We start from the raw sequence: 14827 nt of genomic DNA, 5'->3' as shown, positions 1-14827 counted from the left end.
GCACATTAGAACTAATGTTTTTCCAAATCTCAGTCCACTCAATGTTTGGAAACTGTCGTTCTATTTTGTTTCTTCCTTCGCTTTTCTTTCGTTCCCGCATTATGGCTCTCGATGTTAAGTGTCGGGACTGCCTGAGTTCGACACTGACATAACTAAACTCAACATAGAAAATCCTCACGTGCTGTAAGCGACTGTTGATATTCTGCACGTCAATCGGGGGAAGCAGGCTTGGAGGTTTAATGACCTCGAAAAGTTGGCTGGTTATGCTTTCTCGCGAGTCTCTTATTAAATTAACTTGCCGTTTGTTAAATGAGCAGAGGCTTTATCCGTTATATCAGTTAATCCTAGTCCACCATTTTTAGGATCTAAAGTGGCTACTTTAGCAGGTACTCTGAACACTTCACCTCTCCACAAAAATGTTGTGATTTTGGACATTATTCTCCTCGCTATCATTCTCGGTATTGGAAACAGCTGGGCAGTATAATAAGCCTTAGCAAGGATGCATGAGTTGATATACTGTGTTCTTTGAACTTGGTTCATATATCGAGTTAAATTCTCTACGATGGCTCCTTGCACTTTATCTGCTGCAACTTTCCAATTTAAAGCCGTCATTTTCATAGGGCATGCTGTCAGGGTGATCCCAAGTGTTTTATGTTGTCGGACTAATTTTGCCCACTCGACGTTGATATTATCAAAACCTCTGAGATTTAACATCTTACTTTTTTTCCGTTTGCATTGGCTCCAGATGCTCTACAGTACGAATCAATCACTATTGCTTGCTTGGTTACCTCGTCATTATTCCTTATAATGACCCCTATATCGTCAGCATAGGCTCTTATAACTGTTTTGTTTCCTGATAAGGTTAAGCCTTTTAGTGTAGCATGGACATGTCGGAGGAAAGGTTCCAGCGAAATTGCGAAGAGCGACATGGACAGAGGACTTCCTTGAGGAACACCTCGTTGTATTTGCATCGGCCTGGATTGTTGACAATTCACCGCTATTTTAGCATTTATTCCAGTTGCTATGTTCTTAATCAACTGTATAACCCTATCGTTGAAACCTATTTTCTTCAATGTCTGTAGAAGATATTCATGGTTTACTACATCGAACGCCTTATAAAAATCTAAAAACAATAAAGCACACTTTATGTTTGTTACAGAAGTTATTGCAATGATATCCCTGAATTCCGCTAGATTTTGAAAAATGGTTCTGCCTTGCGCACAGTTCTGATGTTGACTAATAATTTTATCTGTAAGGCATGAAATTCTCTTGTTTATTATTCTAGCTATTAATTTATAATCAGAATTCAGCAGTGAAATTGGACGAAAATTATTTAAATCTTTGTTTCCATTATTTTTTGGCACCAGAACAATTTTACTCTCCTTAAACTCAGCCGGAATCATTTTACCCTGAATAACCTCATTTACAATGTCCGTGATTTTCGCACCTACTATTGGCCAGTAACGGATGTAAAACTCTGATGGCAGACCATCCGGTCCTGGTGATTTTTTTGGTGGTGAGGCGCACAGTGTCTCATACACGTCTTCTTCACTGACAACCTCGAGAAAATTCTCGTTGTCATCTTCTGTCAGCTGTGGGGCTAGGATGTCAAGGAAATCTTCCAAGGAAGTATCACTACTTTGATGTACAGAATATAGCTCGCAATAATAGCGATAAATTTCGTCCATGATATCCTGCTGGGTTCTGAGAATCGTACCGTGTTTTGTTCGAATTTCTTCAATAAAAGTCCTTCTCCCGTTTTTCGTATGCTTCACTAAATGATATAGGGAAGTAGTTTCATCTGCTGACACCGAATTTGCCTTCGATTTTATTTTCAACCCTTCCATTTGACTTCTCTTGATATTAAGTAACTTGGCTTTGACTTTTTTGATGTCTACTATCCGAAGTGAGGAACCTGCTGAGACTTGATCATATAGATCTCTCAAAACGGAATAGTAATACTCTATAGTGCATTTCATTTCCCTTGCGCTCTGGGCACTGTATTGAATAAGAACTTTCCTCAACTTTGGCTTTGCCATTTTAACCCACCAGTCAATAGCAGTGGCATATCTACTACGGGCTCGCAGGCATATTGCCCATGTTTCTTTAATCAGATCTGCTAAATCATGATTTACTAACAAGGAAGTGTTCAAATTCCACTGATTCTTGAATCGGCAAACCGGCTGTCTTGTTAGATTTATGCAAGCTAAGACACTTGAATGGTCTGAAAAGTACGTAGGAATGGTTTCTACTTTTGTCACGGAAGTTACAAGATTTTTAGAAATATATAGTCTATCAATCCTGCTACGTGATGTTGCCATGACATAAGTGAACTCAACAGTGGAGGGGTATTTGATTTCCCATATATCCTTTAATTCTAAACCAGTAACTAATTGTTTTAGTTCACTTGAGAAATTAAAATTAGGTAACTGATCTTTTCGATTTAAAACACAATTAAAATCACCTCCGAGTAATAACTGTCTTGGTGATTTCCTTAACAAGTATATCAAGTCATCTTTGAAGAAACGTGCCCTGTCAGCTCGATGAGAACTTCCTGAAGGGGCGTACAAGTTGATGATAGTCACATCATAGATATTTAGTCCTATTCCCCTTCCGGATTCCAGTCGTTCCACCTTGCTTACTGTAATCCCTTCCCTTACCAAAATAGCTGTTCCAACACTTGTTTCGGGAGACACATTTATGTAACTGACAAAACCGGGAATTACCAAATCCGAAATTAGAACTTCTTGTAACAGGGCAATATCAGTTGCGGATTCGTACAAAAATTCCTTAAGGGCCGATAATTTCAAACCGGTCGTGATTTTATTTATGTTTATAGTGGTGACAGAATAAGATTGCGTCATTGTGCTGTCACTATGTAGTTGTTTTGTTGAACTAATTTAGTTTACTGTGGTTCAGGGTTCAGTGAAGCTGTAACAGTTCTGAGCTATTTCGGCTTACGTCGAAGGTTGCCATTTGCATGTGTTCGTTTGTGTCTCAACAACTCCTTAATTCCCTTTTGACAGCTTTGACTGAATTCAGTATCTTGCATATTATCCAACAGCTCCTAAAGGGCCTTGTCTTCTTTGCTATTTTATCCTCTGCAGCTGTCACTATTTCATTTCTCTAAACTAGCTACTTGTTATCTATTGTATTCCATTTCCCTAATTCAGTCCACTGTCCTTAATTACGCCTTTGAAACTCTCAACCGCCTCTGGTTCTCTCATTCTCCTTAATTTTACACTTTTCTACAACTTCTTCAGTTTTAATCTGCAGTCCATAACCAAATTATGGTCAGAGCACGTTTGCCCCTGGAAAAGTTTTGTAGTTTATAATATTATTTTGAAATCTGTGTCTTACCATTATATAATATACCCCAAACTTGATGGTTTTTCAAAATCTCTTTCACATTTACAACCTTTTGACAAGTACTCAAAATATTCCAGCCGTTGCTTAAATTGTGAACAAAGGTTATCAGCAATGGTGGTTATCAGCATAAGAAGTCACCCTTGTTCCGTCTGTGATCTTTCCAAAGAGAGCAGAGGAGTGAACAGAGGTCCAAGGCACTCCTTGTACCTGGGATGGAGAACTGCCTTTAGAAGCTGAAAGAATAAGCCATAAGCTGCAGACATGAAGATGCACAACACAATGGAAATCACCACATTAAGGCACATCATAAATATCCACAGGACATGTGTCCTGTAATTATAAACTGTCGTGGTGATTTCTCCATTGTCAAAAGATTCCAGAGCAGCCCCCATCTGGACCTTCACAAGGAGGCTGCTGAAGGGTAACAGACCATGAGACAAAGATGGAATAATCTACACAGGGATAACATTTTATGAGTCAGAGCATAGAATTTCAGAAATTTGCATGTAGCAGTAAAACTAGAAAAAAAGGAAACGCTAAGACTCAATCTAGGTATAGTGAGCAAGGGTCAGTGAAGTGAAATGGAAAGAAAATGGGGATTTCTGGTCAGGCAAATGTTACGTAATATCAGTAGAAAATGTTATAATCAGAGTGGGATTCATTATGAATAGGAAAGTAGGGCAGAGAGTGAAGTACTGTGAACAGTTCAGTGATGGGGTTCTGCTCATAAGATCTGATAGCAAACCACCACCAGCTTCAGATATACATGCCAATGTTGCAAGCAGAAAATGTAGAAATATAAGAAGTATATGAGGATACTGAACTCGAAATTCAGCATGTAGAGGGAGATAAATCTCTAATAATAATGGGGGACTGGAATGAGGCTGTATCAAAAGGAACAGCAGAAAGGGCTATGCGACAATATGGGCTTGGAAGTGGGAATGAGAGAGGAGAAAGGCTACTTGATTACTACAATGAATTTCGGTTGGTAATACCAAATACTCTGTTCAAGAACTGCAAATGGGAGATATATAGTTGGAAAACACCTGGAGACAAGGGAAGATTCCAGTTGGATTGCATCACGGTTATGCAGATAATCTTAAATCAGATACTGGATTGTAAGGCGTGCCCAAGTAGTGATGAAGAATAGGTTTGAATTAAAGAGCATCATCTGGAAGTGTGGAACTGAAATAGTAGCAATGATGAGACCTATATGAAGTTCATATATGGATACTGTGGTAGGAAATGCTAGAGTAGGCAGTTTCAGTCTCCTAAAAAGGACAATCACACATTGGTACAAAGAGAGTAAGTTTTGAAGAAACCTTGAATACCAAAGGAAATACTTCCACTGATTGACGAAAGAAGGGAGTACAGAAATAAGTCACTTCTGAATGAAATAAATAGGAAGTCCAGGGAAGCTAAGGTGAAATGGCTCCAGGAAAAATGTGAAGAAACCAAAAAAGAAATGGCCATCAGAAGAACTGATTCAACATATAAAAAAGTCAAAACAATCTTCAGTGAAATTAAAAGCAAGGTTGTCAAAATTAACAGTGCAATGGGAATTCCATTGTTAAATGTAGAGGAGAGAATGGATGGGTGGAAAAAGTGCGTTGAAGACCCCTGTGAGGCGAAGGACTTGTCTGACAATAAACTGGAGTTTATAAGGAAGACATAGGGGATCCTGAATTAGACACAGAATTTAAAAGATCTCTGAATGACTTGAGATCAAATACAACAAGGGATATGTGCCACTCCATCAGAAGATCTAAAATCATTGGGGGAAATGGCAACCAAATAGCTTTTCAAGTTGATGAGTAGCATGCATGAGACTGGAGATGCATCACCAGACTTTCAGAAATATGTCATCCACACAATTCATTAGACAGAAGGAGTAGCTAAGTGTGAGAATTATTGCACAGTCAGCTTAACATCTCACACATCGAAGCTGCTGACAAGAAAAATATACAGAAAAATGGAAATGAAAATTGCAGCTCTGTTAGCTGATGATCAGTTTGGCTTTATGAAAGAGAAAGGCACTAGAGAAGCAGTTCTAACATTGCACTTGATAATGGAAGCTAGATTTAAGAAAAATCAGGGCATGCTCATAGGATCTCTCAACCTAGAAAAAGCCTTCAACAATGTGAAATGGTGTAAGATGTTCAAAATCTTGAGAAAAATAGAAGTAAGCTAAAGGGAAAGATGGGTAACAGAATATGTGCAAACACCAATAGGGAACAATAAAATTTGGAAGACCAAGAATGAAATACACAAATTAAAAAGGTTGTAAGCGAGGATGCACTCTTTTGGCCATGATGTTCAATTTATACATGAAAGAAGCTATGTGGAAATAAACAAAAGGTTGAAAGGTGGTATAAAAATTCAAAGTGAAAGGAGACCAATGATAAGACATGACACTATGATACTCGGTGAAAGTGAAGAAGAATTGCAGAATAGCAAGCTACTTAATATCAGCATTGGTGATCATGAATTTGATAAAGTTAAGGAAGTCTACTACCATGAAAGCAAAACAAGTCATGATGGTCAAAGCAAGGAGAACATGAAAAGTGGACTATCATTGGCAAAGAGGGCATTCTTGGCCAAGAGAAGTCTACTAGTATCAAAAATAAGCACTAATTTGTAGAAGAATTTGCTGAAAATGTGTGTTTGGAGCACAGAATCGTACTGTAGTGAACAGTGGGAAAATCGGAACTGAAGAGAATATAAGCTTTTAAGGTGTGGTAATACACAAGAACAGTGAAAATAAAGTAGACTGGTAAGACATGAAGGTTCTCCACAGAATTGGCAAAGTAAATAACACATGGAAAACACTAGCAAGATGAAAAGACAGGATGATAGGGCATGTGTTAAGACATCAGGGAATAACAACCATGGTACTAGAGGGTAAAAAAGTGTAGGAGAAGGTAGAGATTGGAATACATCCACAAAATTCTTAAAACAGCGTTCACAATTGTCAAATTATGCCTTTTGCAAAATTCTACTAGACAGCTTCCTTTTCAGTCCTTCTCCCAGTCCATGTTCTCCTTTTATAATTCCTTTCCTTCCTTTTCCTGTCAATTGCTAGTCCTCCATCACAATTAAATTTTTGTTTATCTTAACATACTGAATTATTTATCTCATCATGGATTCTTTCAACGTCTATGGGAGCAGGTGGGCTACAAATTTTTACTACTTTGGTGAGTGTTAAATTTGTGTATATCTTCGCTATTATAATGCATTGACTATGCTAGTTATAGTTTACCATCCACATTCACACTTCCTTATTCATTGCTAAACCTGTTCTTGTATTTCCCCTATTTGATTTTACATGGACAATCCTCTACTCTAGAATGAAGAGGAGATATACTGGCAGAAGTAAAGCTGTGAGGGCAGGTCATAACACATTTCTAACAGTATCTCACCTCTTCATTCTGGAGTGGAGGATTGTCCATGGGTAGCTCAGTTGGTAGAGCACTTGCACATGAAAGGCCAAGACCCCAAGTTTGACTCTCGATCCATCACATAGTTTTAATTTGCCAGGAAGTTTCAAACCTATACTCACCTGAACAGATATATTCATGGTACAGGCACACAGCTCTTACAATGGAATGCATTACCTTTTTTCTGAAGTTTACCAGAGAATAATCAAATTTTATACATAACTAGCCTTTTCCCCATGGCTTCATCCACTTTTTGCATTCAATTCATGTATGAACACATCTCCTCCTCGCTCTTTCTGGATGCATTTCATCCTCCCACATCCATCTATCTCCTCCTCCCCTCCAATTGCTGTTCCCTCTACAACTGATTCATACCTTGTACTTGTAATCAACTGAAGAACAGGCTACTAGTACTAGTGAAGCCAGAAAAATCAACCTATATAGGCTAACTTAAGTACAGGATACAAATTTTACATTTGTCACTCTTTTTGCTTTCACTCATATTAGTATTCTTTTTTTCAACTGAACTATATAGGTGAATTGAAGTACAGGGTACAAATTTTACGTTTGTCACTTTTTTATCTTCGCTAGTACTAGTATCCTATTTTTCAGTTGACTTATATATGTCAGCTAAAGTGCAGTGTATAAATATTACATTTGTCCCGTTTTTGCCTTTGCTAGTGCAAATGTTCTGTTCTTCAATTGAACTATGTAGGTCAGCTGAAGTATGGAATACTAGCCCCACTTTTCTACAGTGAAAAATGTGATATATGTAATACATTTACATTTGAAATATGAATGTACGTGGTATATCCTTACTGACAATGTCAGTATGGAAACAGGGATTAGTGATCCAGAATGAAATTTTCACTCTGCAGCAGAGTGTGCACTGGTATGAAACTTCCTGGCAGATTAAAACTGTGTGCCAGACCGAGACTCAAACTCGGGACCTTTGCCTTTCGCGGGCAAGTGCTCTATCCCCCAGCCATAGTAATAAGCATACCTGGTGTAGAGAAACAACTGAAAGATTTGAAAGCAAATAAATCACCAGGTCCGCATGTAATCCCTGTTCGATTTTACCAAGAGTACTCTACAGCACTGGCCCCTTCCCCAGCTTACAGTTATCATGAATATCTTGCCCAGCACAAGTCTCAAGTGACTAGGAAAAAATGCAGGTGATTCGAGTATATAAGAAGGATAAAAGAACGGACCCAAAAAATTACAGACCAATACCCATAACATCTCTTTCCTGCAGTATCCTTAACCATATTCTCAGTTCCAATACAATAAATTTTCTTGAGGCTGAGGAGCTGTCCACAGATCAGCATGGTTTTAGAAAGCATCGTGCATGTGAAACTCAGCTTGCCCTTCTCTCATGTGATAAAGTGAAAACTATGGATGAAGGGCAACAGGGGGATTCCATATCTCTAAATTTCCAGAAAGCATTTGGCATAGTGCCCCATTGCAGGCTATTAATGAAAGTACGAGTATACAGAATAAGCTTACAAATATGTAAGTGGCTTGAAGACTTCTTAAATAATAGAATCCGGTATGTTGTCCTAGATGGCAAGCATTCATCAGAGAGAAGGGTATCATGAGAAGTGTCCCAAGGAAATGTGAGAGGACTGTTGATGATGATGTTTGGTTTGTGGGGCGCTCAACTGCGTGGTTATCAGCGCCCGTACAATTTCCCAATCTTTGCTCAGTCCAATTTCGCCACTTTCCTGGGTGATAATGAAATGATGAGGACAACACAAACACCCAGTCATCTCGAGGCAGGTGAAAATCCCTGGCCCCGCCGGGAATCGAACCCGGGACCCCGTGCTCGGGAAGCGAGAACGCTACCGCGAGACCACGAGCGGCGGACGAGAGAGAGGACTGTTGCTGTTCCCTATATACATAAATGATTTGGCAGATAGGGTGTGCAGTAATCTACGGTAGTTTACTGATAATGCCATGATGTACGGTAAGCTGTTGAAGTTGAGTGACTGTAGGAAGGTACAAGATGACTTACAGAAAATTTTCAGTTGGTGTGATGAATGGCAGCTAGCCCTAAATGTGGAAAAATGTCAGTTAATGCGGATGAGTAGTAAGATCAAACCTGTAATGTTTGGATACAGTATTACTAATGTTCTGCTTAACATAGTCAAGTCATCTAAATATCTGTGCATAATGTTGCAAGGTGATATGATAAGGAACGAGCATGTGAGAAACGTGGTAGGGAAGGCGAATGGTCAACTTCAGTTTATTGGGAGAATTTTAGGAAAGGGTGGTTCATCTGTGTAGCATGATGGTGCAACCTATTCTTGAGTACTGTTCTAGTGTTTGGGATCTGAACCAGGTCGGACTGAAGGAAGACATCGAAGGAATTCAGAGGTGGGCTGCTAGATTTGTTACCGGTAGGTTCAAACAACAAGTAAACATTACAGAGATGCTTCAAGAACTCAAATGGGAATCCCTGAAGAAAAGGTGATGTTCTTTTTGAGAAACACTATTAAGAAAATTTAGAGAACTGGCATTTGAAGTTGACTGTTGAACAATTTTACTGTCGCCAGTATACATTGCGCCTAAGGCCCACAGAGATAAGATACAATAAATTAGGGCTCATACCGAGGGATATAGATAGTTATTTTTCCCTCACTCTATTTGTGAGTGGAACAGGAAAGGAAATGGTTAGACATCATGGTTATGGAGTAACAGCGATTAATATAAATTAACTTAGTATTAAGAAAAGTCTTAATTGCGTTTTTTATTTATTTAGTACTGACCGGTTTCAGCCCATCACAGGGGCCATCCTCAGGGCGAACATATGGTCAACTGCTGGTGGCGTCACATCTACCAAGGTGTGGCCCTGAAGATGGCCCCTGTGATGGGCTGAAACCGGTCAGTACTAAATAAATAAAAAACACAATTAAAACTGTTTTCTTAATACTAAGGAAAGGAAATAAGTAATGGTACAGGGTACTCTCCGCCATGCACTGCTCGGTGGCTTGCAGAGTATCGATGTAGATGTTGATATGACCATGATTTGTTTTCTCTGTGCTACAATTGTTTGTTTCTCAACATTCGTCTATGCTTTTAAATCTTTGCAATGCATCATCTTTGGTAACTTTTGATGTCATTCGTCAAAGCCGATGGGTTGTATCCCATTCTTCAGTATTACCAAGAATTCTCATCATATAGCTGGAGCACTGCCTGCTTGGTCAGCTATAGCTACAGCAATTCCATCAACAACTGACATGGGAATGGGCCACCTCCCTCTACCTGCTGCACCACCTATTTCACCTGTTCTTCAAATTTTTTGATCACATTCCTTAGCCCATTTATTGACATGAAACTCTTTGTATCTCTTTCTACTGATGGTATTCCCATAATGCAGCACTGCTGTTGTTGCCATTCTAATAATACAACTTTACCAGCAGTGCACTGTCTTTTTTTCTCAATAGCCATTGGGTTTTGTATGGACAGTTTCAACCATCTTAACCCTTTACACCAACAGTCGTTTTACAAAAGAAATGAACATGTGTTGCCTAACAACAAACAACATACTGACATCAAAACAGGGAACACTTCACATTCTCACTGCTTACATCTCCATATTTCCACCTGGTTGCCAAAATTGGAACTATTATTATTTCTTTCAACGTGCTCCAGAGCGCACCGATTAATGAACATACCTACAATGTGTCACATCCTGCAATGTATACAGCCTGCACAGCAGCACTCAGAACACCATCAATTTAATTATAAGCACTAGGCATGTGACACATGAATAAACTGCCTCTGACTAGTGGAATGTAGTAATATGAAGTCTGTTACAGTATCTCTACAGTTTAAAACTGAATGGAGAATCAGCATGACAATGAGGGTCTTCTATTTCCACAGACAAACCTTAAGCTCTTATTGTGACTACATGGGAATAACTGTCAAGAAGGTAACATCCAGCAATGTTTTGTTGAGTTGGAAACTGGTACCAATGTTCACACATCAGAATTTTTTGAAATCATACACTACCATTTGACTGTATATTATTGTATTTTTCTTCAGTACACTTCTCCCCATGAACCATAGACCTTGCCGTTGGTGGGGAGGCTCGCGTGCCTCAGCGATACAGATAACCATACCGTTGGCGCAACCACAATGGAGGGGTATCTGTTGAGAGGCCAGACAAACGTATGGTTCCTGAAGAGGGGCAGCAGCCTTTTCAGTAGTTGCAGGGACAACAGTCTGGATGATTGACTGATCTGGCCTTGTAACACTAACCAAAACGGCCTTGCTGTGCTGGTACTGTGAACGGCTGAAGGCAAGGGGAAACTACGGCCGTAATTTTTCCCGAGGGCATGCAGCTCTACTGTATGGATAAATGATGATAGCGTCCTCTTGGGTAAAGTATTCCAGAGGTAAAATAGTCCCCCATTCGGATCTCCGGGCGGGGACTACTCAGGAGGATGTCGTTATCAGGAGAAAGAAAACTGGCGATCTATGGATCGAAGCATAGAATGTCAGATCCCTGAATCGGGCAGGTAGGTTAGAAAATTTAAAAAGGGAAATGGATAGGTTAAAGTTGGATATAGTAGGAATTAGTGAAGTTCAGTGGCACGAGGAACAAGACTTTGAGTCAGGTGAATACAGGGTTATAAATACAAAATCAAATAGGGGTAATGCAGGAGTAGGTTTAATAATGAATAAAACAATAGGAATGTGGGTAAGCTGCTACAAACAGCACAGCGAATGCATTGTTGTGGCCAAGATAGACACAAAGTCCACGCCTACGACAGTAGTACAAGTCTATATGCCAACTAGCTCTGCAGATGATGAAGAAATTGAAGAAATGTGTGATGAAATAAAAGAAATTATTCAGATAGTGAAGGGAGACGGAAATTTAATAGTCATGGGTGACTGGAATTCGGTAGTAGGAAAAGGGAGAGAAGGAAACGTAGTAGGTGAATAGGGATTGGGGGTAAGAATGAAAGGGGAAGCCGCCTGGTGGAATTTTGCACAGGGCATAACTTAATCATAGCTAACACTTGGTTCAAGAATCATAAAAGAAGGTTGTATACATGGAAGAAGCCTGCAGATACTAAAAGATATCAGATAGATTATATAATGGTAAGACAGAGATTTAGGAACCAGGCTTTAAATTGTAAGACATTTCCAGGGGCAGATGTGGACTCTGACCACAATCTATTGGTTATGAACTGTAGATTAAAACTGAAGAAACTGCAAAAAGGTGGGAATTTAAGGAGGTGGGACCTGGATAAACCTGACTAACCAGAGGTTGTACAGAGTTTCAGGGAGAGCATAAGGGAACAATTGACAAGAGTGGGGGAAAGAAATACAGTAAAAGAAGAATGGGTAGCTTTGAGGGATGAAGTAGTGAAGGCAGCAGAGTATCAAGTAGGTAAACAGACAAGGACTAGTAGAAATCCTTGGGTGACAGAAGAAATATTGAATTTAATTGATGAAAGGAGAAAATATAAAAATGCAGTAAACGAAGCAGGCAAAAAGGAATACAAACGTCTCAAAAATGAGATCGACAGGAAGTGCAAAATGGCAAAGCAGGCATGGGTAGAGGACAAATGTAAGGATGTAGAGGCTTATCTCACTAGGGGTAAGACAGATACTGCCTACAGGAAAATTAAAGAGACCTTTGGAGAAAAGAGAACGACTTGTATGAATATCAAGAGCTCAGATGAGAACCCAGTTCTAAGCAAAGAAGGGAAAGCAGAAAGGTGGAAGGAGTATATAGAGGGTCTATACAAGGGCGATGTACTTGAGGGCAATGTTATAGAAATGGAAGAGGATGTAGATGAAGATGAAGTGGGAGATATGATACTGCGTGAAGAGTTTGATAGAGCACTGAAAGACCTAAGTCGAAACAAGGCCCCGGGAGTAGACAACATTCCATCAGAACTACTGACAGCCTCAGGATAGCCAGTCCTGACAAAACTCTACCATCTGGTCAGCAAAATGTACGAGACAGGCAAAATACCCTCAGATTTCAAGAAGAATATAATAATTCCAATCACAAAGAAAGCAGGCGTTGACAGATGTGAAAATTACTGAACTATCATTGTAATAAGTCACGGCTGCAAAATACTAATGCAAATTCTTTATAGACAAATGGAAAAACTGGTAGAAGCCAACCTTGGGGAAGATCAGTTTGGATTTCGTAGAAATATGGGAACACGTGAGGCCATACTGACCCTATGACTTATTTTAGAAGCTAGATTAAGAAAAGGTAAACCTACATTTCTAGCATTTGTAGACTTAGAGAAAGCTTTTGACAATGTTGGCTGGAATACTCTCTTTCAAATTCTGAAGGTGGCAGGGGTAAAATACAGGGAGCAAAAGGCTATTTACAATTTGTACAGAAACCAGATGGCAGTTATAGGAGTCGAGGGACATGAAAGGGAAGCAGTGGTTGGGAAAGGAGTGAGACAGGGTTGTAGCCTCTCCCCGATGTTGTTCAATCTGTATACTGAGCAAGCAGTAAAGGAAACAAAACAAAATTTCGGAATAGGTATTAAAATCCATGGAGAAGAAATAAAAACGTTGAAGTTTGGCGATGACATTGTAATTCTGTCAGACACAGCAAAGGACTTGGAAGAGCAGTTGAGCGGAATGGACAGTGTCTTGAAAGGAGGATGTAAGATGAACATCAACAAAAGCAAAACGAGGATAATGGAATGTAGTCGAATTAAGTCGGGTGATGCTGAAAGAATTAGATTAGAAAATGAGACACTTAAAGTAGTAAAGGAGTTTTACTATTTGGGGAGCAAAATAATTGATGATGGTCGAAGTAGAGAGGATATAAAATGTAGACTGGCAATGGCAAGGAAAGCGTTTCTGAAAAAGAGAAATTTGTTAACATCGAGTATAGATTTAAGTGTCAGGAAGTCGTTTCTGAAAGTGTATGTATGGAGTGTAGCCATGTATGGAAGTGAAATATGGACAATAACTAGTTTGGACAAGAAGAGAATAGAAGCTTTCAAAATGTGGTGCTACAGAAGAATGCTGAAGATTAGATGGGTAGATCACATAACTAATGAGGAGGTACCGAAGAGGATTGGGGAGAAGAGGAGTTTGTGTCACAACTTGACTAGAAGAAGGGATCAGTTGGTAGGACATGTTCTGAGGCATCAAGGGATTATCAATTTAGTATTGGAGGGCAGTGTGGATGGTAAAAATCATAGAGGGATACCATGAGATGAATACACTAAGCAGATTCAGAGGGATGTAGGCTGCAGTACATACTGGGAGATGAAGAAGCTTGCACAGGATAGAGTAGCGTGGAGAGCTGCATCAAATCAGTCTCAGGACTGAAGACCACATCAACAACAACTTCAGTACAATCTAAGTTTCAGATTTTATGTCATTATTGAGTACAATACTGTAGGCTCTTAGACCATTAACACGTCATATCTGGTATAGTCAGCCCAAAGCAGGTAAACAAGACTAGCACATGCCTTTAAGAGGTAACTATTCCACGATGTTGGATGGGACCCTTTCCACAGTTCAACGAGTAAGCAACAGAGAAGAGATTGAGGACACAATTTTGGCTCTGTCTCATAAAGATTTGCATCCACATTGACAGCAAAACTGTGCAAAAAAAACCATCACGCCTTAGAAATGGAATAAGTTCCCATAAATGGTACGATAATGTATCAAACCAAAGTTGTACACTGAGGTGATGAGAGTCATGGGTTACCTCCCAATACTGTCGGACCTCCTTATGCCTGGTGTAGTGCAACAAATTGAGATGGTATGGACTCAACAATTTATTGGAAGTCCCCTGCAGGCATACTGAACCCTGCTACTTCTATAGCCGTTCATAATTGCAAAAGTGTTGCTGGTGCAGGATTTTGTATGCAAACTGACCTCTAAATTATGTCTGATAAATGCTTGATGGGATTAATGTTGGGCAATCTGGTTGGCCAAATCATTTGCTCAAGTTGTCCAGAACGTTCTTCAAACCAATCATGAACAACTGTGGCCCAGTGATATGGGGCCTTGTCATC

Source organism: Schistocerca cancellata, chromosome 3 (genome assembly GCF_023864275.1).
Source record: "Schistocerca cancellata isolate TAMUIC-IGC-003103 chromosome 3, iqSchCanc2.1, whole genome shotgun sequence".
In the NCBI taxonomy this organism is placed as follows: domain Eukaryota; kingdom Metazoa; phylum Arthropoda; class Insecta; order Orthoptera; family Acrididae; genus Schistocerca; species Schistocerca cancellata.
The sequence above is the reverse complement of the archived record's forward strand: the minus strand, read 5'-3'. Positions refer to the sequence as shown.